The 23,549-nt window shown below is 48.2% G+C and overlaps 1 long non-coding RNA gene across 3 annotated transcripts in view; it reads left to right on the forward strand.

Moving 5' to 3' along the window:
• The window catches only part of LOC135321832 (uncharacterized), a 49,962-nt gene that overhangs the window by 20,415 nt on the left and 5,998 nt on the right, over window positions 1-23,549 (forward strand). For 2 of the 3 annotated variants that reach the window (XR_010381969.1, XR_010381968.1), the window contains one exon: window positions 3,035-3,191. This is a non-coding gene — a long non-coding RNA (uncharacterized LOC135321832). Of the gene's footprint in view, window positions 1-3,034; window positions 3,192-12,459; window positions 12,614-23,549 lie in introns of all 3 variants that reach the window. The other variant, XR_010381967.1, reaches the window with a different exon arrangement.

Raw genomic sequence — 23,549 nt, forward strand, 5'->3', positions numbered from 1 at the left:
CCTTAAAAAAAATTTTTTTTTTGAAGTGTGGTTGATTTACAATGTTAGTTTCAGGTGTACGGCAAAGTGACTTAGTTATACATATACATACGTATATATTTTTCTTTTCAGATTCTTTTCCATTGTATGTTATTTCAAGAAATCAAATGTAGTTCCCTGTGCTACAGTAGGTCCTTGTTGTTTATCTATTTTATGTATAGTAATGTGTGTCTGAAGTTTGCTTCTGTTATCCCCATTTCACAGATGAGGAAATATAGGCCCGAAGAGGCAAAGAGACTTTCTTAAGGTTATGACTAGTTTGTGCCAGAACTAGGATTTGAACCCAAGGGTAACTAGAACATCAAAGCCAGAGCTCTATTATCCCCATTTTACAGCTGGGAAAACTGAGGGACCGACTCAAGTCACACAAAAGCAAGTGGTAGACCCTAGAGCCCTCATTCTTCATTATTATGTCAATTACTGCCTTCCCACAAAATCATCATCCCTCTATCAGAACCTCTGCTGCCTAACACAGGGGCTGGCAGGCACCTAGTAAGAAGCCAAAGGAAACATTGGTTAACATAATTATTGACCTTATTCTTAGAGCTTGACACTGCTCCCATCCTATAAGACATTATATATTATATATATATATTTATATACATTTATATATTTATGGACAAAAGTACCCATATTACATCAAAGGGAATACATTTTCAAACTTGAAATACTGTAAGATAACTAAAATTGCTACTGTTGGGTGAGGGAGGGTATTTCAAACCATTCTTGGGAGTGACTGGTGCTGTTCACTACGACTGACATTTACTGAATACCTGTCATGTGCCCAGAAGGAGACGGCCCCCGTTGTCAGATCCTAGCCTGTCTGCTCACAATCAAACCCTTCCCTGCAGACTGACTCAGAGTCAGTATGGGAGGCCATGTGCTTCATGACCCCTTCCCTGGGTTCAAAGGCCAAATGTTAATTAGCCCAAACCAGCTGGAGGAGAGGGAGATGCAACGCTGGCCAGTGAGCCAGTGAGACATAGGAGAAGTATTTAGGGGGGATATAAAGAGAGAACCTCTACTTTTAATACTTCACTTCTGATGCTTCTGGTCACCCAATATGTGAGGGCTTTTCCTGCACCAGGAGATTGTGGGGCACCAGCTGGGTGTCCTCCAATTCAATTCAGTTCTGATACTATCTACCCAGAGCTAGCGTCAGATTCTACAGGTTAAGGACTCAGTCCCATGAGACTGGCAGCCCACCTCCCCCACCTCCACCCAACTTTGGACACCAGTTGCAAGTCCAGGTTGTTACCTATGCCTCTCACTCACTGGCTGTATATTGGAGGTTCTCACGACCCCCTCCTTGAGTTCAGTTATTGCCTAGAGTGGCTCACAGAACTCAGGAAAAGTTTACTTACAAGATTACATTTATCATAAAAGGGTACAACTCAGGAGCAGCCAGCTGGAAGAGATGCATAGGGTGAGTGAGGTGTGGGGGAAGGGACCCTCCTTGGGTGTGCCTGCCTCCCAGCATCTCTACATGTTCACTGCCTGGAAGTTCTCTGAACCCCTTCAGTTAGGGCTTTTTTTTTTTTTTTTTAACGGAATCCTCATCAGATAGGCATGGCTGATTAAATCCTCAGCCATTGGTGACTGATCTCAATCTCCAGCCCCTCTCCCCTCCCAGGAGGTTGAGTGGTGGGACTGAAAGTTCCACCTCTCCAGTCACTTGGTTCCTTCTGCTTGGCAGCTGGCGCCCATCCTGTGGCCGGTTATCTAGGGGCTTTCCAAAAATCACCTTTTTAACATAAACTCAGGCATGGTTGAAAGGGACTCATTATGAATGTTAAAAGATTCTCCTTTCACCTTTATGGCTCTTAAAACTTAGGAAACCTGAAGGGTACTATGAGCTCCGTGCCAGGAACAGGGATGAAGACCAAGCATATATATTTCTTGCTATAAATCACAGTATCACAGGGGAGGACCAGGAAACATTTTAATGGCTCTCCAGACAAGGGATACAAAGGTCCCTTCCTGTCTCTGGATGATACTGTGTGAGTGTGGACTGTTAGTCACTGTTGCAGGACTCTTATGTGGATAAAGTCGAGAGAATATCAGGGATGCTGACTGAAAGCCCTGATTTTGTTGAGCCACTAAATTAACATAACCTGCAAGACCCTTGCCTCTAGGCGAATGCCTGTATGAGATAATAAGTGACCTTATTACAGGAGCTACGTGCATTGGGCGTTCTGTTACCTGCAGCTAGCAGCATTCCTAGTTGTTTTGGTCCCTAAAGAGCTTACGTGGCTACTGGCAGATAAGGAGCACATTCAGGTATCATTAGATCACTGCATGGTAGCAGTAAGTAACTCAGCACCAGCCAAGCTGTTACAGGCACTGTAAGGTGGGAGAGGATGGGACAGATTGGGAGCTGCCAGCTTTGGGAAGAGTTCGTGGAGAAGGAGGAGGGGAGGTGGCCAGTGGGTAGACTTGAGGTTACAGAGGTGATTCCCAGCTTGGGCTTTGAAACCTGCCTCTACCACTCATACCAGCAGTGGGATTTTAGAGATCAAGAATGACAACCTCTCTTGGCCTCAGTCTCTCATCTGTTAAGTGGGGATATAATAAGGCCTAAGTCATGGCTTTGTGAGGATTTGAAAAGACATTGAGCACAGCGTGTGGCCCATGGCACGCTCTCAAATGAAAGCCATTGTGATGATTTTTCCTGGGGCCTAAATCACTGTCACTGTCACTGCAGCCACACTCCCGCCACCTGTCCTTAACCAGCCAAAATACTTCCTCCCTCTGGAGATCCAGGCTCACCTGATGCAGGTGGGCATGAAGAAGAAACTTGCTGGTAAAGCAGATCTGTCTTGAGGGATGATTCTATTTGTTTTTGCTTGTGCTATGGCTTTGTTCTACATGGTTTTAGATTTCAGGGCTCAGCTCTACCCCTGAGCCCAAATTTTCCCCTTCACATAAATCCTGAACTGGTCTCCAGGCTCGTGGCTTTTTGCTGGCTATGAATTTGGACTCCCTTGCCTTGCAGATCTTGAGGTACACCTCCTGACCTGCCCCAGTTGGATGTTCTGAAGATAAAACCTCCCTACTGATGAATTGGCTCACAGGTTGCCGTGAGCCTCCAACTTCTCCTCCAGAGCACCCCTGACAACAGAGGAGTGTGAACACAGTTTGAGTCTGCCACAGTAAGAAATGTATCTGAAGCCTCATGTCTGATCTTTAATTCATGTGGATTTTGCAGCTTACTTCCTGACTTTAACAGGTCATTCTAATAGAAAAAGTTCACAATAACTTACCATCAGGAAAGAGTACAAAGAACTTCCATAGCCACCCTATTAATTAATGCGTGGAGTACAGTTGCAACGAATCTAACTATTTTTTTTAGTATTGGGCTGAACTGAAAAGAGAGGTCAGCTTCTTTCCTCTGTCCAAGGTTATAATATGTCAAAACCCCAGATCCTTGTAACACTGCAGCTGTGAAAGGCAATAGTTCTTTGTGCACTAGCTTTGGGTAATCACCGATGGGAGACAACTGGAACACCTTCAAAGTGGTGGGCAGGTGTAGCAGGTTCAGGCTTCCGTTGATGATAAGCCAGATAGCCTAGGAAGTGCTGAAAAATCATTCCCTGGCCTGGTGGTGCCATTGAGCTTCGCCTCTTGCTGCCCTCGGGGTCTTTGACTGGTCTGCCCTGCTTCTTATCTGGTTTCATCCATGTGACTTGAATTCTGCAGCTGGTGTCTATCTGCCTCTGCCCTTTTGTGTCAGATAGAATACATGTAACAAAAGGCCCAAATAGATAGTGGCTTAAATCATCATGACACTGAATTATCTCAGTACAATGTCTGATCCAGAGTTGACGAACAGCTCAAAAATGTCAACAAAGACCCAGGCTCTATTGATCTCTCTACTCAGCCATATTCACTGTGCTTGATTTTCCTAAGTGTATTACCTTTTGATGGCAGGATGGCTGCCACAGCTCCAGCCATCATGCCCTCATGTGAGCACATTCAAGGCAGGAAGGAGGAGGAAAGGGTAGTTTCTTCTATTAAAGGATAATTGCTATCTCTTTTATCAGGAAGCAAGAAGCCTTTCAGCAGGTTTGTCTTTATGTCTCATTGACTAGAACTATATCTTGACTGCAAAGGAAACCTGGAAAGTGAGAATCTATGAAAAGCAAACGAGATTACTGTGTGGGCTTTAGCCCAACCATGACTCAGCTTCTGGGGCAAGAACAAAACCAGAGTCTGTAGTGAGGAGAAAGGGGAGATGGCTTTTGGGTAGCACTAACAGTGTCCCCCACAGTCTTTCTAATTTTCTGTGTCACCATCAGCCTACTGGCTCAAGCTGTGGGTCCACACCCTGCCTATCTGAGGAGACTTCAGGTTCTGGAGAAAGGATGGAACACTCCCTGCATTGTCATACCTTCCTTTGTAGCTGTTGATGCCCTCTTTGGGATTTGTTATAAAACCTGTCAAAGGGAAGAGACAAATCTCTTTGAGTTGTCTTCCAACAAATCTCATAGAGTTATACTTTCTGCCAGGCCTGAGGGAGACAGATACAGCTCTTACCTCAGCACACTGACTGCTGACTCTTTAGAACAGAGGTTTTTCTGAAGAAAGGCTGACCACTAGCACCCCCCAACCCCCTCCAGTTATTCCCTAAATCAAGCTTGGATAAAATGACTGTCTCTAGTAATTGGCTATTGTTATAGACAAAGAATCCACAGGTCTGCATTGCTTTCAAATGCTGTATGCTTTAGGAGGGGCATGTGCGGAAGCAAGGGCACAGACTTGGTAACTCATGCTGAGATATGAGTCCTGGCCTGGCCAATATGACCTTGGGCAAGTCCTTGAACTTCGCTGGGCCTCTGTTTATTCCACTTTAAGTAGGAGACCTAACAGCCACCCCAAGGTTGCTGTGACGATGAACTAGGACAACTGAAGCCAAAGGATTTTAAAGGGAGAAGCCTGTGTGCTCCAAAGGTCCTAGTTACTTCTTGCCTACAAGGCTTCTTCCATGAGCACTTTGTTGGTTTTGTATTTGTACTTGAACTTGGCCACCTGCTGGCTGACTGTTAGAAATCAGTTCTGGCTCATTTGGGAGCAAGGTTCTGGCACCTCTTTGGCCATCTTGCCTCCTTTTTATTTTTTTTAATGGAGGTACTGGGGATTGAACCCAGGACCTCGTGCATGCTACACACACGCTGTACCGCTGAGCTATACCCTGCCCCTTTCTTACCTCTTTTTAAGCTTTCCCAAAGAGCTGGTGCCAGGTCTCTGGCTTCTTGATTTGTGAGTATCTGTGACAGGCTGTTCCCCTCTTTTCTTCCATTGCTATTTTTTCTTTTATTGCTGAAGTAAAATTTATTCACAGTAAAGTCCATAAATCTTTAAATGTACTGTGTAGTTTATGTATTTTTCTGTGTGTATACACCCGTGTCAGTACCAGACAGATCAAGATACGGAACATTTCCATCACTCCAGAAGGCTTCCCTGGCCCCTCCCCACTTTCCCTACCTCTTTCCCCACCTCCTGTTCCGTCAGCCCAGCCTGTCCTCACGTCACTCAGTAAGTGTTCTTGAACTTCCTCTGAAGTGGCCTTGTACGCCCTGTACCTCACATAGTTCCCCCAAGACCTTTGCTTCTACTTCCCTTTTTCTGATCAGTATTAGGCAGCCCGTCAGCCGCTCTTCCTGATAGGTGGAGCTCCTCCCTTTGGGCACCTCGCCCTTGACAGTGTGCTTTCATTTCTTGAGATGGGCAGAGCCCTCTGACATGCCTCCCTGGCAGGGGATGTCCAGGACCTGTGGAGACCTCCAAGGGCCCCCAGGCCGGGCTTTCCTCCCTCTTCCTTCCCCCGGGGGCAGTGGTGAGGCTTTGCCCACTCTTGCTCTGAGAGAAGCTGGGTTGGGGCTGGGGGTTGGATGCGCAAGGCAAAGGTTTCTGAGAAGTGGCCTGAAGTGAGGGCAAGCTAGGGAGACTTATGAAATAGGGCCTGGAGGGCTAGGTTCAGGTCCTGGCAGGAGGCAGAAGAGGCTGGGAGGCTTTAGGGTGGGAGTGGATAAAACTGGATACCCAAGAGAGGCCTGCACGGCAGGGGATGCTCACTAAACATCCAGGGATTCTGAAAGTGGTCCTTACCAGATGTGAGTGAGTTCGTCATCAGCCTGGGGCCTCCTCTGAGACTGAGGGGGGATGGGGCTCTCAGATAGGCCCCACCCCTGCTGGCTGACAAGGCTGACCCTAAGAGCCGTGCGGCAGGAATTCCCTCATGTAACAGCACTTACTGGGACACCCCCCCCCCCCCGCTGTGCCGAGCAGTGAGCTGGCACCAAGGGCAGAAGGAGGAATCCAAGGTCTCTCAACCCAAGGAGTTCACTGTCTAGACCAGGCTGCAAACAATGGCCCATTTGCACCTTGGTTTGGCTCTCAGACATGCTTGCTTTGGCCCCCATAGTTTAAAAATTGAAAACTTCCCATAGAAATATGATTTCTGGCTTCTTTTGACAAATCAGAAGATCTGGCACTCATGGTCTGTGCTCCAACAACTGGTGGGCTAAGAAGTGGCTGCTCCCCTCCCCGCCCTCCCAGATGGGCACACTTAACGCTGGTTTGCTGCAGTCTCCACCACTCTCTATGGCATCACGCCTGGTCCTCTTCACTCAGTACTCCCCAGCCTGGGCCCAGTAGACATCTAAGCTGATTTTGATGGGAGGAGTTAGTGCAGGCCTCACAGAGGAGGGCGGTGGGTCTTGATCTCCTGTTAAGAGTGTGTCTTCCTCCAAGTCTTCTCAGCCTTCTACTCCTCAGGGTGAATGCGCTCAGCAGATGTTTCCCGAGAGAGGACTTACAGCGAGTGCTGGGGGTAGGGGAATGAGTGGGAGAGCAGATGCTAAGGTGATGGCACTGGGACCCATGGAAGTGTTTCGTAAATGATGGGCTGCCTGGATCAGAGTCGCATGGGGGTGCTTGTTCAAAATGTAGTCCTACTGCCACAGAACCTGGAGGAAATTTCCCCAGGTATTTGTTGGGGTCACTTAGATTTAAGAACCACAAGGAATAGGAGCCTGGGGCTTAGAGGGCAGCAGGGTCAGACAGAAATCATATTTTTTAGGTCAAGGCTGGGGACCCCACTCCAGCTTCCAGCCCTCTGATGGAGCCTTGTTCTGAACACCAGCCCCTCTCCTGGGCACAGCTGAGGCCCCCACTGGTTAAGGGCAGGAGAAACATCTCCAGCCTTCCTGCCTCTGCCCCTGCACCTGGAGGAAAGGTTATGCTTGCTTTTGCCAAGCCTTGCCATTTCCCTGAATCTTTGTACTGTCACCTGGGCAGGGGGCCAACTTTAGGGAGAAGGACAGTGGCTGGCTGGTAGGTAAGGGCCACCTTCTCTCCCTTGCACCTTCTTAGCCAGGTGGCCTGTATACAGTTGCTGGGCTCTGGCCAGGGGGCTGGAACTATGGCCCTGTGCAGGGAAGGAGGAGGATTTGGTGATTTGTTGAAAGAGAGATGTTTTCCTGAGTTGGGGGTGGGGGTAGGGCTGCCTTTGCACTTCTTTTCCCTTTGGAGCCTTCTACTGTGGGGCCGGAGCTGTATGCTGGGGTGGCCAGGGCGCGGTTAGGCTGAGAGGAGGAAGGAGGCATTGCTCTTTGCGTCTTGAAAGTGGAGGGTGGTGCCCCCAAGAATGAGTCCCTCCCTAGGAGTGGGGTGCCTAGGGAGCGAAAACTCCTTCTCAGGGCCCAGAAGTGGCCACTCCACTCTTACCTGAGAATGAGAGCCTCCTTAGATGTCATCTCACTTACCTTCCCCAGTCCCTGTCCTGCACCCTGTGTCCCCACACCTCAGGGAGCTGGTGAGATGTGCTGGGATTGCAGGCAAAGAAGGGGAGGGCAGGACATTGAGAGCATCCTTGTTTCTTGGACAAGATCACTGGTTCTCAACTTTGGCTGCACATTGGAAGCCCCTGCGAGATTTACAATATCCTGATGTCTGGGCCCTGCCCCCCCAGAGGTTCTGATTTAACTGATCTGGGGTGCAGCCTGCCATTGGAATTTTTAAAAAGCTCCCCAGGGGATTGTAGTGTGCAGCGAAGTGTGAGAACCTCTGATCTAGACAGTGTGGGGTGGATGCTGTTCACTGGTTTTCCTTTCATGTGTTTTCAATGTGAGCAACAGACCACCAGTCTTGACACAGACTTCCAAGGGTAATACAAGAACCCTTAGAGGGAAGCGGCTGGGGTACGAGGAGAATGGAAAGAAAGCCCAGTTTCCAGTCTGTGCCAGACGCATCATACTTTTATTTAACAATCATCCCCGGGAGGCTGGTATTCTCAGGCTCAGTTTCCAGATGAGGAGCCTGAGTCTTGGCTGTGTTAACCAGGTCGTCTGGGTCCCACTGCTGTGAGATGCAGAGCTGTAGATGAAACGGACGTGTGACAGGCAGCTGGTGGGAGTGGAAGTCGGGGCTGCTGCTTTCAGACTCATTTCTCAAACTAAGCATTTCTGGGGCTGGCTTGGGGGGTCTTGGGAAAGAACTGAGCCCCCAGCTCCTCTCTGCCACAGGAACATGCCACAGAGGGTTCTGAAGATGCGGAGGGAGCATTTAAGGTCAGGCTTGGAAGCTGCTGAAAGTTGCTTTAACTGTATGCAAAATAATCATCACACTGGCTTCCAAAGCTGGTGACAACGCTGTGAGCAGCTTTTTGCAGTGGTGGCAAAGTCCCCTATATTCTGCTGCCAACTCTTTTTGCTTTCTCAAGCAGGAGCAGTGGGGCAGGGAGAAGTCCAGGCCCGGTATTGAGAGATCTGTCTGGAGCCTTGCCTGACCACTTAGTGGCTACCGCACCTTGGGCATGGGACTTAGCCCCTGAGTCCTAATGTCCTTATAGACGTACTGTTGCTACGATGTCTCTTTTCTCTGCCCTCCCCCTTCCTGACCCTGATCTCCCCGACCCTGCTCTCCCCTCTCTCACTCAGTGATATTTGTTCTCCTCTCAGACCCTCCTCTGCCTCTCCATGGCCTTGGAGCCTGTGGCTCTGCCCTGCCATGGGGCAGGTAGAGGGGCTTTCCTCCTTGAGCCTCGAAGGCAGGGCTGGTGGTGAGGGGTAGGGACTGGGGTGGGGAAGGCATGAGGGATTGAGTTTTTTAGTGTTTCATTGGTCTTTTTAAAAAAATTGAGGTGAAATTCACACAACACAATTAATCACGCTGAAGCGTACAATACAGTGGCTTTTTGTGCATTCACAGTGTTGTGCAACCATCACCTTTCTCTAGTTTCACAACTTTTCATCACCTGGGAGGAACACCTGTACCGTAAGTTATCACTTCCCATCCCCTCCCTCCTCACATCCCGGGGCAACCACAAATCTGCTCTCCTGGTCTATGGATTTGCCTATTCTACTCATTGACATAAAAGGAATCACACAATATGTGAATGTCTGGCTCCTTTCATTTAAAATAATGCTTTAACGTGACAACATGAAATTGTAGAGTGAATCAGTGCTTAATCACTTTTTATGGCTGAATAGTATTCCATTGTATGGTTAGACCACAGCTTATCCCTTGATGACATTTGGGTTGTTTCCACCTTTGGACTGTTGTGGATGGTGCTGTTATGAACATCTGTGAGCAAGTTTCTGCTAGAATACCTATTTTCAGTTATTTTAAGCACGTACCGAGGAGTGGAATTGCTAAGGTCCTATGGTGATTCTATGTTCAACTTTTGAGACACTTCCAAACTGTTTTCCACAGCAGCTGCACCTCCCTTTAGTTTTAAGATTATGTTCTTTTTTTTTTTTTTTTTAATGGAGGTACTGGGGTTTGAACACAGGACCTCATGCATGCTAAGCATGCAGTCTCCCTCTGAGCTATACCCTCCCCTCTCCCTCTGAGCTATACCCTCCCCTCAAGATTACGTTGTTCTGAGTGCAAAGATAATACAACACTCTAGAAAGTTTGGAAATTATTTATTGAGCAATTTTAAAAAGCTTTAAAGTGATTAAAATTATTTAAAAATTTTAATAAAAATATGTGCTTATTGTAACAATTCAAATAAAGAAATTTCTAGAAGAAAAAAGTTTAATCTGCTCCCCACCCCCATCCTACTCCTTTCCCAGTGGCTGACCAGTGTTAACCCTTTGGTTTGTATCCTTCCAAACATTTTCCAGGCATTGATATATAGTTTTTCAATTTTCTTTCTAACAGATTACATATCTTCATATTATCTTGCTTTAAAATCTTTCTATCCACTTCTTGTAAATTCTGATTGCTCCAGTGACTGTCTTGGAGCCAGGCTGAGGGTCCCTGGGACCCTCAGATCTGAGGCCTGACCTTGCCCTGTTTAGAAAATTTCTGGGCCTCGGATACACACAAGACTGTCCTTGGGTGGCTGGATAGCGAATGTACTGTAAATTTCCTTTTGTTACCTGCATTTACATTTTTTTAAATGAAAGGAATACGAATTGGTTTTATAATAAGAAACCTAAAGTAAAGAAGAAGAATCAGGGCCCCAAAGGCCCCGGGCACATCTTGTGTCTTAATTTAGCACTTACTTCATTCCTCCTTCTTGCATAATGAGTTGTTTACGTGTTTGCCTCCCTCGAGGGCGGACAGCACATCTGCTGCCATCCCTACTCCCGCGGCCCCTCCAGGGCTGTGGCTGAGGCTGCAGAGAAGAGGATAGGTTCCCAGGAGCCCCTGTGCCCTCAGCTCAGACTCACAGAAGGATGGGCATCTTCTCTGGGGTCAGGCCTCGGCCGGTCACGCTCCCTGTGGGCCACCCTCGTGGGAAGCTGACAGGGGCAGTTATTTCTGGCGGACTGGCCAGGGTGCCCGTGGCAGGCAGCACCCAGCTGAGGAAGTGATTAGTGCTGCCAGGAGCAGGAAGCTGGGAGAGGCTTGGAGGCTCCGGCTCCCTTTCAGGAGAGTTATAAATAGCCGGTCTGTTGGCGGAGGTGGAGAGCCTCACACACAGGAATGGAGGTGGGACAGTCAGCGCCTGGCGGTACGGGGGTGGGAGCTGTCTTCTTGGGCTTGTCTGTCTGTCAGTCTGGTTTGGGAAGGTGCTGGGCCGTCTCACTGGCTGGAAAGGGGCATGTGGTCTGTGCCCCAGGATGCCTGGCCGAGGCCCTCCTTCTCCTGCCTGGGGTTCCCCCATCTGTCCCCACAAGACTAGCCTTCCAGGGCTCATGTTCCTACTTGGGGCATCACAGTAGCCCCACAGACCCCTGCTGGTCCCAGCTTCCTGCCTCAACCTTTCCATGTGGAGCTATTGAGGGTCAGGGTGGGAGTCCAGAGCCCAGGGTCATTTATAGCATTTCCAAAGGAACAGTCTCCACTGGTGCTGGGCAGCTCTGTGCCTGACTCATCCAAAAATACTTTATAAATAACCTGGAAGAGGGACGTGGACTGTCCGCCCCCATGTCCCCCACACTCTGTGGGCAGGTGGCAGGCACTGAGGGCCCCAGGGCTTCCTAGATGTCAGGGTAGAGCCACCCTACTCTGGCTGGGAGCCAGGGCCAGGGATGCTGGGTCGGGGGGCATTTGTCATCCTCTGCTGATTGGCCTTGTGGTGTGATCCTGGGGCCCCAAGGAGTCCTCCTTTCAGCTATGATGTTCTTGGTACCCCTGCCTTCTGTGGGGTGCACTGGGGATTTCTGGCTGGGCAGACTCAGCCAGTATGGGCTAAACTTGTGGGTGATCCAGGACAGGTCACTTCCCCTCTCTGGGTCTCAGACCTTCTGGTAAAATGAGAGGATTGAACTCGTCTTGTCCAGTGGTTACATTTTGGATTCTGTGTCTGGCACATTGTAAGTGTGGATGAGTGGCTAAATATTCCCACATCACAAGATGGGTGTGGGAGGTGTTTCAGGGGCAGAAGGAGGGGCAGTGATCCACATCTGGAGCCCTGCGTGCTAGACAAGGGGAATCTCTCACTAGTGAGGGCAGGTGGACACTGGGAGCCTCCAACACAAGGACAGCAACTGGAGGGTCGGGTCTGAAGGGTGTGCTCAGGTAGAGCCTGATTATTGTCCCTGAGGAAGAAGAGCCATTTGACTTGTGTCCCCATAGGAGGCAGACTAGGACCTGGAAGGCTGATTTCAGCTTGGTGTATCATGTCCTCTTACTGCTAGAAGGTTTCTGACTTGTGAGGTAGTGAGCTCCCTGTCCCTGAATGAATGCTCTTCTGTAAGGATGTGCAGGAAGGGAGTCCCAACAGAGCGAAGGGGTGCAGTTCAGAAGTTCCCAATGTGGCAGGGAATCCGGATCCTTGAAAGATTCCTGAGTTCTCCCACCCCCCACCCTTGGCCTACTAAGTGGGACTCCCAGGGGTGGCGGCTAGGAGTCTCTGAACTCCGTGGTTCCCATGTCAGCCCCACAGTTCTTTGATTCTGATCTCAGATGGTTAGGGCTAAATATATCCCAGCCCCCTTACCCTACCTGTCTCGTGCCATGTAGGTTTCAAGCACTTTGCAGTCACCAACATTATGACAGTAAATGAAGATCAAGCAACGACCTCAGGAGACCATGAATGTGGTCTTCATCAGCTGACTTGGCAGCCACCACAGAACCTGGACAAATGGCCTCCTTGGAGGCCACTGAAGAAACAAAGGTCAGGCATCATGCTTTTTAGGGTTATTATGCCAGAAGGGTTCCAGGGATCTTTTGAAGGAAACAGAACCAGAGGGCTCCCAGTATATTCACCAAGATACTCTGCTCTGTCAGCTGGTCCAGTTCAAACCCAGCCCCTGTTAAGGGGGAGCCTGGTGCAGTAGGAAGAGCGTGGCCACAGGCAAGTCTGCAGGCCTGATCGGACTCCCTCCTCCTCCTCACTTGCTGTGTGACTTTGAGCATGTCCTTTACCCTCTCTGGGCCTCTTGTTTGTAAAGTGAGGGGGTTGAACTTTCAAGTCTTCCCTGACCCAACATGTTATAATATCTCAAAAGACTAGAAGCTGGGATATTTGCCTAGCTTTTGGCATCAAACATTGTTCTGACCTGTTTTGTTGCTGTGGAATCTCCTCTCCTTACTTCTCATTGGAGTCCTGGTCCCTCCTTTTTTTCCTCCATCATCCTGGAAATGTGACTGACTTGGCCGATCAGACAGGACGGCCTTGCAGCAACAGAGCCGGGACAGTTGGTGGGGAGGGAAGGTGTGAGCATGTGGTTGTCCTCAGGCAATGGGGATGGACCCAGGGGCCCCTTGTGGCTGGGGCTCCGAGACGAGGCACCAGGGCTGGGGAAGCTGCCGGGAAGCTACAGGCCCTGCCTCCAAGCTCAGCCTGCGGATTCCATGTTAATCACTGCAAAAGTCCCAAAGATTGTGAGGCCTCCCAAGGACACTGTGGCCAAGTGTTAATGTACAGGACGCTTCTGAAGACAGATCTGGATTAGGGCTGGGGGTGGCAAGAAGGCATTTCTGCCATCTCTAGAGGGCATGCCCAAGGCCAGGCATTGCATCAGCACTGTTTCCAGCTTCACAAAACCCATGCAAGAGAATATTGTTTGCCCCGGTTTTCAGATGAGGATAGCAAGGCCCAGGTTAAATGATGGGCTTGCAGATACACAGCTGGTGAGAGGCACAGCAGGATTTGAACTCAGGTCTGGCTGATTCTAAAGCACACAGGGCTCCCTCTACCTTGTGCACCTTCTCTTCTGTAAGGAGTGTCATTCTCCTAAAGCGTGAGCACCGTCAGCCCAAGATTCTGCATCTGTCTATCCAAGGTTGGGGGTATGTGCATGTAAGTGAATGTGTGTGCAAGAAATGTGATTTAGAATAAAACTGCACTAGAGAAATTTGAAGTATCCTAGGGTAACCTATACAGCATTGTCAGATTACAGCCTGAGGTCTACCTGGTTGCAGAGCTGGTCATCGGGGAAATGGAGGTGAAGAAGCCCTGGCCCCTAGCCTTGAGCTCGCATGGCCCCAGGAGGCCAGCTGCAGGACTGTTGCAACTGCTTGTATTTCTGGGGAGGAAGGTGTGACCATGGTTCTGGAGGCAATCAGGGAGGCAGAGCTAGAGTTGTCTCCCAAAGGATGAGTTGGAATTTGTGTGGCTGTTAGAAGTGTGAGAAGAGAGTTCTAGGCAGCTGGAACAGCATATGAAAGAAGCTCAGAGGCCCAGCGGGAAACTGGGAGTAGCCCTATGGGGCTGGAGGAAGAGAGGAAGTAAGACGTCGGGGTGTGAAAACGGGGCTGGACAGGTTAGCAGGGGCAGACTAGGGAGGCCGTGTGTCTGTGTGACATTGGCTGAGCCTGTTTTCTCAGATGTAAAATGGGAAAAATAAGGCCTTCTCTTTATACAGGGATGTTGTGAGATTTAAAGATTGAATAATGAAAATAAAATGGATGGCATTGGGTCTGACACAGGTTCAGTAACTGGTGTTACTATTGTAGTTGTTGGTAATGATGATGGTGGTAATAATAGTAACAACTGGGCTTCCTAGTCCCCTCTGGTCTATTCTTAACACAGCAGCAAGAGTAATTCAGTTAAAATATGTGGCAGATCATGTCCCTCCTCTGCTCACAAGCCCCAGGAACGCGTATGAGCCACAGTCTTTATACTAGTCTTCCAGCCCCTACGTGACCTGACCATCCCCTATCCTCTCTCCCCACATGTCCATACTGCTCCCTTTCTATCACTAGGCTCCAGCCACACTGGCCTCTTTGCTATGCCTTGAATATGCCTGCTTACTCCTGCCCCAGGGCCTTTGCACTTGCTGCTTTTTACTGGAATGCTCTTCCTCAGGTATCCACAGGGCTCACTCCCCAGCCTCCTTCAGGTCTTCACTCAAATATCACCTCCTTAGTAAAGGTCTTTGGCCAAGCTACCTAAAATCTCAAACTGCCTCCCCTAACCCATCCCAGCATTCCTCATTTCCCTTCCCTCCTTTATATCCCTTCTCTGCTTTTATCAGCTTCTAACATACATTTTTTTGTTTATTGCTTGTGACTCCCATTATAACATACGCCCTATGAGGGCAAGGCTTTTTGTCTGTTTTGTGCCCTGCTATATCCCAGCATCTAGCTCAGAACTGGGGCTGAATAATGAATGTTGTTATTTTTATATTAATCATCTCCGGAGCATGGAGGGTGGGTTGGACCAACCTTCCCCCACTGGGTGTGGCCAGCCCATCACCAGGGGCCTCCAAGTTCACCTTACTTCTTTGGAAAGACATTTCCTCCAGTTCTTCCTGTCTCTCCAACAGGAGCCCAGGAACTGCAGACTTCCAGCTGACAGCCTCGTCCTCTCTGCAGGCTTCCCCGCTTATTTCAAAACACAGCCCCCTCCACTTGCTCCGGGGCTCCCTCTCTGCCAGGAAACTCAGTGAGCATGGGGGTGGGTGGATGGCTCATTTCAGAGGAATTTCCCTGGTTCCCAAAGCAGCCCAGTGACTGGGAGCCCTGGAGCCGCTTGGCCTGATTAGATCCTGGGAGCAGGGCTCCAGCTGCAGCTCTCCCATCCAGCTGGAGCCCCATTCTAAGGCCCTTGTGCATCCTCACTCCTTCCAGATCACCGGGCTGAGTCCGAGCCTGGGAGGAAGGTACCATAGTCGCTCAGTCACTCCATTTGACCAGGCTCCTTCTCCTGTAGGAGCACCTCCTGGAGCCACTTGCAGGGGTCGCTAAGATCCCCTCCACTCCCAATAGCCCCCGTCCCATTTGCTTATGCCCCATTGGAGGGGCTGACAGTCTGATACATTTCCCATTTATCATGTCCCCTCAGAGACCTTTGGGAGACACGATGCTTTAATTCTGAGGTGTGGCTAATGGAATTGCAGTCTGGCAGAGGCAGGATTTTGGGCTTTTAGTCTCTGAATTCCCACTAGGGGAGTGGAGACTGGAAAGAGGACAGACTGGGGTTGGAATCCTGACTTTCTTTATTCATTAGCTGTGTCACTTGGTAAGTTGCTGGCCCATCTGGAAAATGGATATAGTAAAGGTGCTACTTTTTCAGGTGGCTGTGGGGATTAAGCTGGATGATACGAGACCCTCAGCTCAGGGCTTGGCACAGAGTGAGGCCTCAACAACTGGGAGCACCACTGTGGCTACAAGATGCTGGATCTGTCCCCGTCCTGCAGAGCCCCGAGCACGCAGCGCCCAGGCATCCTGGGCCTGTTGGAAGCTCTGCGGGGGTCAGCTGGTTTCCTGGAATCGGTCCTGGGCACGAGGCGAGGGCTCCTCCCCCCAGGGCCCCGCTTCTATCTGGCTGTGGATCTCTATGCAGAACTGGGTTGTCACGAGCGTGGAGGGGACAACCTCCCCCTGATCCTTCCAGCTTGTTCTTTCTGCCTGACCACAGGGCCCCCGAGGAGGTGGGCCTCCCTGGAACCCATGAGGGCCTCCCTGCTCATTGTGTTGGGTGGATTCCTCTGATACTCGGTGACTTAAATTTCACAGAAACCACTTGAGGATTCCAATTTCCTGCTGTCTTGTGTGTAAAATGACTCTAATGAGGGAGAGAAATCCAGACATGTACAAGCAACTGTAAGACAGGAGAATTTACAAATCTCAGGTGTCAGCCCTGTGAGAGCCCTTAGGGTCACGAGGCTCACTCTCTGCTTTTAAATGATGAAGACCCTGAGGTCCAGAGAGGGACTGTGACCTGTCAAATGTCACACAGCTAGTAAGAAACTGAGCTGGGATTCAAAGCCAGGTTCCCCGACTCCTTAACTAGTGCTCTCTCCACTGCCCCCTGCCAGCCAGGACACTGGGACTGGAGTCCAGTCTCTGACCACAGAGCCTGTGCAAGTAACCATGACACCACACTGCCATCAGATGGCCTCTTCCCTCTAACACTTGACCCCAGCCTTCTAGAAGGAGGCCATCAGACTTGAAGAGGCTCCTGCACTTGGCTTAAAGATGGGCTTAAATGCTGTGTAGGCTGGCGCCCCACTCTCTCCATTATGAAAATGCTGCCCAACCTCAGAGATTTCACTGGGGGGAAAGGGTTCCTGCCACTGAGCCTAAAATCCCCGGGGATTCCTCCGATTCCATTTCACATAATTACACTCTCTCATGTCACAGGCACTGCCTCTCCTCCCTCACAGGGCTTCACGCCCTTAGAGTCTTGCATGCAGTGATCCTAGTTTACTTAGCTTGGCAAAGCCCAGAGTGTGGGTCTTTTCATCTGTTATAATTAGTCCACTTCCTCTGTTCCTGTATTGTCTCAGATATTTCATCTCTGAACATCTTCCAGTTTCAGGGTATCTTTCTGGGACGGTGGATGCCAAGAATCCAGTGCCATAATCAGGAGAGATCGCATTAGAAACAGATAGAGGAAGGGAGGGGATCCTCTGGGCACAACTCTGGGACCAATAACGGGACCGTTTGGAAGGTCCTCCTCCCTTCCTGGACACCCAGGGCTGCCTAGGTGCCAGTCTGAAGGCAGATAGGGCTTCCCAAATGCCCTCCTGGGCACAGAGGATGGACAGAGCCCTCTCTGAGCAGGGACGTAGGTTTAAATCTGTCCCTATGTCTCCTCTCTCAGCCTCCTCTCACCACCCTGGTCCAGCTTTATATTCATTCAACAAACATTTATTAAGCACCTGCTCCACGCCAGGCCTAGGACTAGGCACTGGGGATACTATGGTAAACAAGAGGCACAATGTCCCTGTCCTCAAGAAGCTTATGTGCTAGTGCAAGGGTGAGACAATAAACAAGCAAAGCAACAGATAGATGTGAGCAGGTGCAGTGCAAGGAGGCCTAGGGCAGAGACCAGGGGAGGAGAGTAAGGGGACACCTGCAGTGGGTGGTCCAGGAGGGCCTCTGAGCAGTGGCATTGAAGCTGACACCTGAAGGCAGGAAGGATCCTGCCAAGGAAAGATGTGGGAAGGTGGGTTTCTGGAAGAGGGGTTAAGATGTGCAAAGTTCCATGCAGAAAAGACCTAGCTGAGAGGAGGAATGTGTGGATGGTCAGTGTGGCATGAGCTGCGGTTGGAGGGGGAGGTGGTCTAGACACGGAGGGGTTTTATACACTGTTGGAAGTGTCCGGCTTCCCATGGGCTCACTATGTGGCCTGAGCAAATAACTCGTTAAGCTTCTGCTTTCTCTTTGGTGGGATGGAGTTAGTAATTCCCCTGCACAGGCTTCTCTGGAGGCTTCGATGAGATCTGTGGAAAACACCAGTGCTAAGCCTTCCATATGGGGAGCAATTCATATATTTATTTTCACCTCTAATTCCTCAAGGAAAAACATCTCAACGCCTTAGCTCTTTTTCCATCCTACCCCTGTCCTCAATCCTTTCTCCTCTCAAATGTGGGGCTCTCCCCATTCCAACTGACACCCAGACAGAACTGGTCAGACTTCAGCCTTAACAAGCCCAGTTGTCTGAGTTGTGCACTGTCCAAATGGTGATACAATGGGAGGGGGTTCTGCCTTCTTCTCTGTGCACTGGCTCACGTCCCTCATTTCACCTTGGTTCTCTCTTTCTTTCTGATTTTTAAATTGTTTTAATTCATTATTCAGTAGGTTCAAAAAGAACAGTTCTGGAATGTGTATAAAGTACAAACAATAAGAACACAGCGTGTACTCATCACTCAATTTAAGAATAAGAACACTGCCTTCCCATATGGAGTCTCCTGTATGTGGTGTTCCCTTCCCTCACCTGGAGCTACCCACCTTCTGGAATTGTGTGTGTACACATACATTTGCTTTTCTTAATAGTTTGCCGCTTATGTTTATATACCTAAGTAACATTGCTTTAGTTTTCACATGTTTTGGGACTTTATATAAATGGAACCACACTGTATATATTCTTCTGCCATGTGCCTTTTAAATTCAACATTATTTTTCTGAAGTTACTGCTGTATGTGTTCTATTGTAGGAATAGATCATGATTTAGTTATTCATTTTCTGATCTAAAGATAGTTGGGTTGTTTTCAGTTTTTTTCTTTTGTAAACAGTGCTGCTATGAACATCCCTGTTCATAATGGAACACATACATGCAATGATATAGACTATAAATCTAGGAGTGGAATTGCTGGAATTATAGGGGATCATGCTGAATTGTTTTCTAATATAGAATATGTATTCTAACGTAATACGGAAGTGTTGTGAGTCTTTGTAATATTTGCTCACTCAGAGGGTGGTATCTCATTGTGTTCCCCCTCGATTTTCTGGTGTCTACACTGAAGCAGCTGTATTTGGCTTTGCTGAGGTTGCAGTTAGTTACTCTCTCCTCTTCAGAATCTGTTTCCATGCCCACCTCTACCCTTCTTGCCTATGGCAGAGAAGGATACAAGCTTCCTCCTCTCTTGGACCTGGTCCTTGTCTCTCTCCTTTATGATCCCACTCCCTCCCTGCTTCCCTCCCATCTTCAGCATACTCTATGATTCCAGAGTTTTTATATGAGTAGTGTGGCAGGCATGTTGGCCGTGTACCGTCTCTGGCTATTTTCAACCTCTTCTTCCGGACTCACTCCTCCTGTAGAGTCTGAAAATGCCAGAAGCTTTCCTGGCTTCCCTTGCAGCTAGAAGTGGCCATGTGACCCACTCTGGACAGTGAGATGTAAGTGGATGTCTGCTAGGAGGCTTCTGGGAAATCTTTTTAAAGATCTATCTCCCTGAGATAAGGAAGTAGGCTTTTCTCTTTCTTTCCTGCCGTGGATGTTTATATATCCAAACATGATGTTTGGAGTTGCAGCAGCCATCTTGCAACTAGGAGGCAGTAAGTCTGAGGATGAGAAGCCAGTGTACTTAGGATGTTGTAGAGAAAGAATGGGAAAAGGCTGGGTTCTTGGGGACTTTGCTTAGCCACTGAGCTAATCCTGGAGCTTACCCTTCAGACTTATTATGTTAATTAAATGTCTTTATTGAATGTTAGTAGGATAATCTTTTTTGCAGCCCAAATATCCTGACTGATAGGGGTATCCTTGTGTGGATTTTTTCTCTCTTGCTTTTTTCCTGTTATTTTGTTTACAAGCTCCTTTTGTGCTCCTCCAAATGCCAGAGATTCAGTAATGTCATTCCTGCCACTCCAGTTGCTCTTAAACTTTCTATAACATTTGGCACTGTTCGTCTATCCTTCCAGAGGACTTTGCCTCCCTGGGCTTCTGTGATGCTTCAGGGTCCTGGGTCTCCATCTGCTATCCTTCTCGTCTTCTTGCACTGACCCCTTCTCACCATGAGCTACCCTCCTGAACATCTGCTACTGACTTGGTGTTAAACTTGACTCTTCCCAGAGATCATTTTATTTGCTACTTAATAAAACCTCTGTGACTAGGCTCTGAGAGGTTAATTAACTTGCCCAAGGCCACCCAGTTAGTAAGTGACACAGCTGGGATTTGAACTGAAGGATCTTCAACTTCAATTGTACCATCCTGCCCAAGGCTAGACAGTAGGTCCCTTTCTCATAGCTCTCTTTATCCCCTCTCCCAAGGTCAAGTGACTCATTCTTATGGCAGCAACTATACTTTTATAGAGAGACCTCCCAAGTCTTAACCTATAGTTTTGCACTGTCCCTAGTCCTAAAAAATCACTGATGTTTCTCCTATCCTTTCCAACTGGCATGTATAGAGTTACCTAATCTGCCTTTGTGATTTCTGACCATGGCATCTCCCAGCCATGGAGATGGATGGACAGTCCTGCATCCTCTTTATCTCCCCTCCCTTCTTCATCTCATGTATTCAGTCAAAAGCAATAGCCTGTGGCAACTCCGCTTAAAATGTTTCTTGAATCTGTCCCTTTGCCCTCATTCTTAGGCAGTGCCCACCTGGTCTAGCACAATAGCTTCCTTCCTCCTCCCTGCTTCAGTCTCCCCTCCTCCCCGCCCCTTTGAATCCATCCCTGAGATGCTCTCAGATGACCCATTTCAGTACATTGCTTTCCTTATGCCCCTCACTGTTCGGCTCCTTGGCAGGCTCTCCAATGTCTCACTTCCATGACTCTTTATGGTCTAGTTCCAGCCTTGTTTCTCTCCAGAGTAGTTCAAATCAGCTGGCATGGTCTGCCGTTTCAGTTATACCTTCCCTTTCCTTAACTTCCAGCTGCCCATTTGTCCAGCCCTGACTGACCTCTACCTCTAAGTGTCAAACACCTCATCTTTCAGAGGACTCCAGTCACCAGACCAGCCGACTCACCCCCTTCTCAGATTTTCCATAAGGATTTTCCATAACACTCACTGAATGGGTCACTGGGCACCTGTCAGTTTCTCCCTGGGTCACGGTGTTTAAGCTGAGTTTCCCAGACAAAATTGTGAAGTCCTTCATGATTGGAACCACACCTCTCTCTGCCGGAGGCTCAGTGTTGTAGAACTGAACGCAGACATTCCCATTCCTGTAACTCAACCCACATCCTGTACAAATATTGACTGAGCATTTACTATGTTCCAGGTACTATTCTGGGGATGCAGCTGAGGAGACAAAAGTTCCTGCTCCCAAGGGGCTTATGGTCTAATAGGGAAGACAGAGAAATAAACTTTAGGAAGTATGACTGTTTTGTAGGGAAAGTATAGGATGCTTATAACAGGAGCACCTAACCATGACTAAAATGCGAGGGAAGGCTTCCCCAAGAAAAGTACATTTTATTTTTTATTTAATTTTTTTACAAGTCTCAATTTTTTATTATTAGAATCAACAAAGAATAACACTTCAATAAATATAATTAGAATAAACAAAATATAGGGAAAAAGAAGATAAGAACTGTACTAGCCAAGGAGGTGAATTTTAAATTGGGACTTGAAGAGAGTTATCCAGGTGAAGAGGAGGGAAAGAACATCTCAGGCAGAGCATATATGCAGGCTTGGAAGTGATACAGGACATAGCTTGTTTGAGGGACTGAAAAAATAAAAGATGCACAGGGCTGTGGGTTGGTGTGGAGAGTGCGAGGGAGAGAGGTGGTGGGAAGGGCTGGAGGGATGGGCAGGGGCACATGGGCGGGGCCCAGGAGAAGTAGGAGCCAGGGTGTTGTGGCCTTGGTGAAGAGAGGGTGATACTTTTTAGCCAAGGAAGCTATAGGTATAGGGAAATATCCAGGGCTGCAGAAGGAGGAATAGGTGACAAGGAGGCAGGGAATGGTGAACTGGCTGGCAGAACTCTGAAGACTATGGAAACATTTCAATCGTGAGAACCTGCCCTGTGACCTGGCCAGTGGTCAGGAATCCTAAAAGCTCTGTAGGAGTCTACCAGGCAAAGCAGTGTAAGAGAGCAGCCATGAGAGAGGTGGGTATAAAGCCCCGTGTTGGGAGGGGGATGATTCAGGAGAGGCTTCCTGGGACTGATGGGCTTTGAGATGCATCTAAAAGGTGGGATTCACAGTGCTGGATGGGTGGGCTCAGGACAGTATTCTCTCCTTCCTGCCAGTGCCCAGTGCCTGGCCCTTGGCTAATGGCTTCTGGCTCTGAGGCCCATGGTGGCTGTTACCTCTGGGGGACACACTCTGCTTCTCCTTCCACAGTGGGAGCTGTCCTTGGGAGAATGGGGTGACCAAAGGCCACTTCCTCGATTTCCTACCTAGCCTCTACCAACCTAAGCAAATACCTACTTTCTTTCTACTTTTTTTCAACTGGTTCAAACAAGAAAAGCCAATAAGTGGGTCTGAAATGAGGTCTTTATCTATTGTAGTACCCTCCCCTCTGCCCAGAATAATTCTGTATCATCTACAAAATAAAATTTTCATTTCTATTCATTCCTTCCCATAAAACAAATCAGATGTAAAATGATTGGTTCTAACACCATCTCAGAGAAACCCTGCTTCTTTCTCTTCCTTTTCCAGAGAATTTTGCTTTCATTAATTCAACAAATATTTACTGAGTCAGATATTATCCTAGGCATTGGGGATACATCAGTGAACATAACAGAGATCCCTGCCCAAGTTTACAGTATAACAGGCAAGACAAACAGAAGACATAGGTAAGTTACAGTGTTTGCTAGCAAAGGTGATGAATGTTATGGAAAAAGAACAAGAAACAGAACCAAATAGAGAAGTTTGCTATTCCCACAAGCCAGCCTCACCTCAGTGGGCAGGAGGGTAGGGAGAATGAGAGGCAAGGAAGAGAGAGGACAGGGCTTCTGTTTTGTTTTGCTTTTTAAATGTTGGTCTGTTTTATTTATTTTTTTGTAGGTATTCTTTTTTTTTTCTATTGAGGTATAGTTGATTTACAATATACAATACAATCTACAATCTACAATAGTTTCAGGTGTACAACATAGTGATTCAAAGATTGTATAGATTGTGCTCTATTTATAGTTATTATAAAATATTGGCTATATTCTCTTGCTGTAGAATATGTCCTTGTAGCTAATTTATTTCATACATAGTAGTTTGTACTAAAAAACTCTTAATCCCCTATGCCTATCAGGCCCCTTCCCCCTTCCCTCTCCCCATTGATAATGACTAGCTTGTTCTCTATATCTGTGAGTTTGTTTCTGTTTTGTTATATCCATTCTTTTGTTTTTAGATTCTATATCTAAGTGATAGCATACAGTATTTGTCTTTCTTTGTCTGACTTATTTCGCTAAGTATAATACCCTCCAGGCCTAACCCTGGCAAATTTTTATCTTTGTTATGGCTATGTAGTATTCCTGCGTGTGTGTGTGTGTGTGTGTGTGT

This window comes from Camelus dromedarius, chromosome 8 (assembly GCF_036321535.1).
Source record: "Camelus dromedarius isolate mCamDro1 chromosome 8, mCamDro1.pat, whole genome shotgun sequence".
Taxonomy (NCBI): Eukaryota; Metazoa; Chordata; class Mammalia; order Artiodactyla; family Camelidae; genus Camelus; species Camelus dromedarius.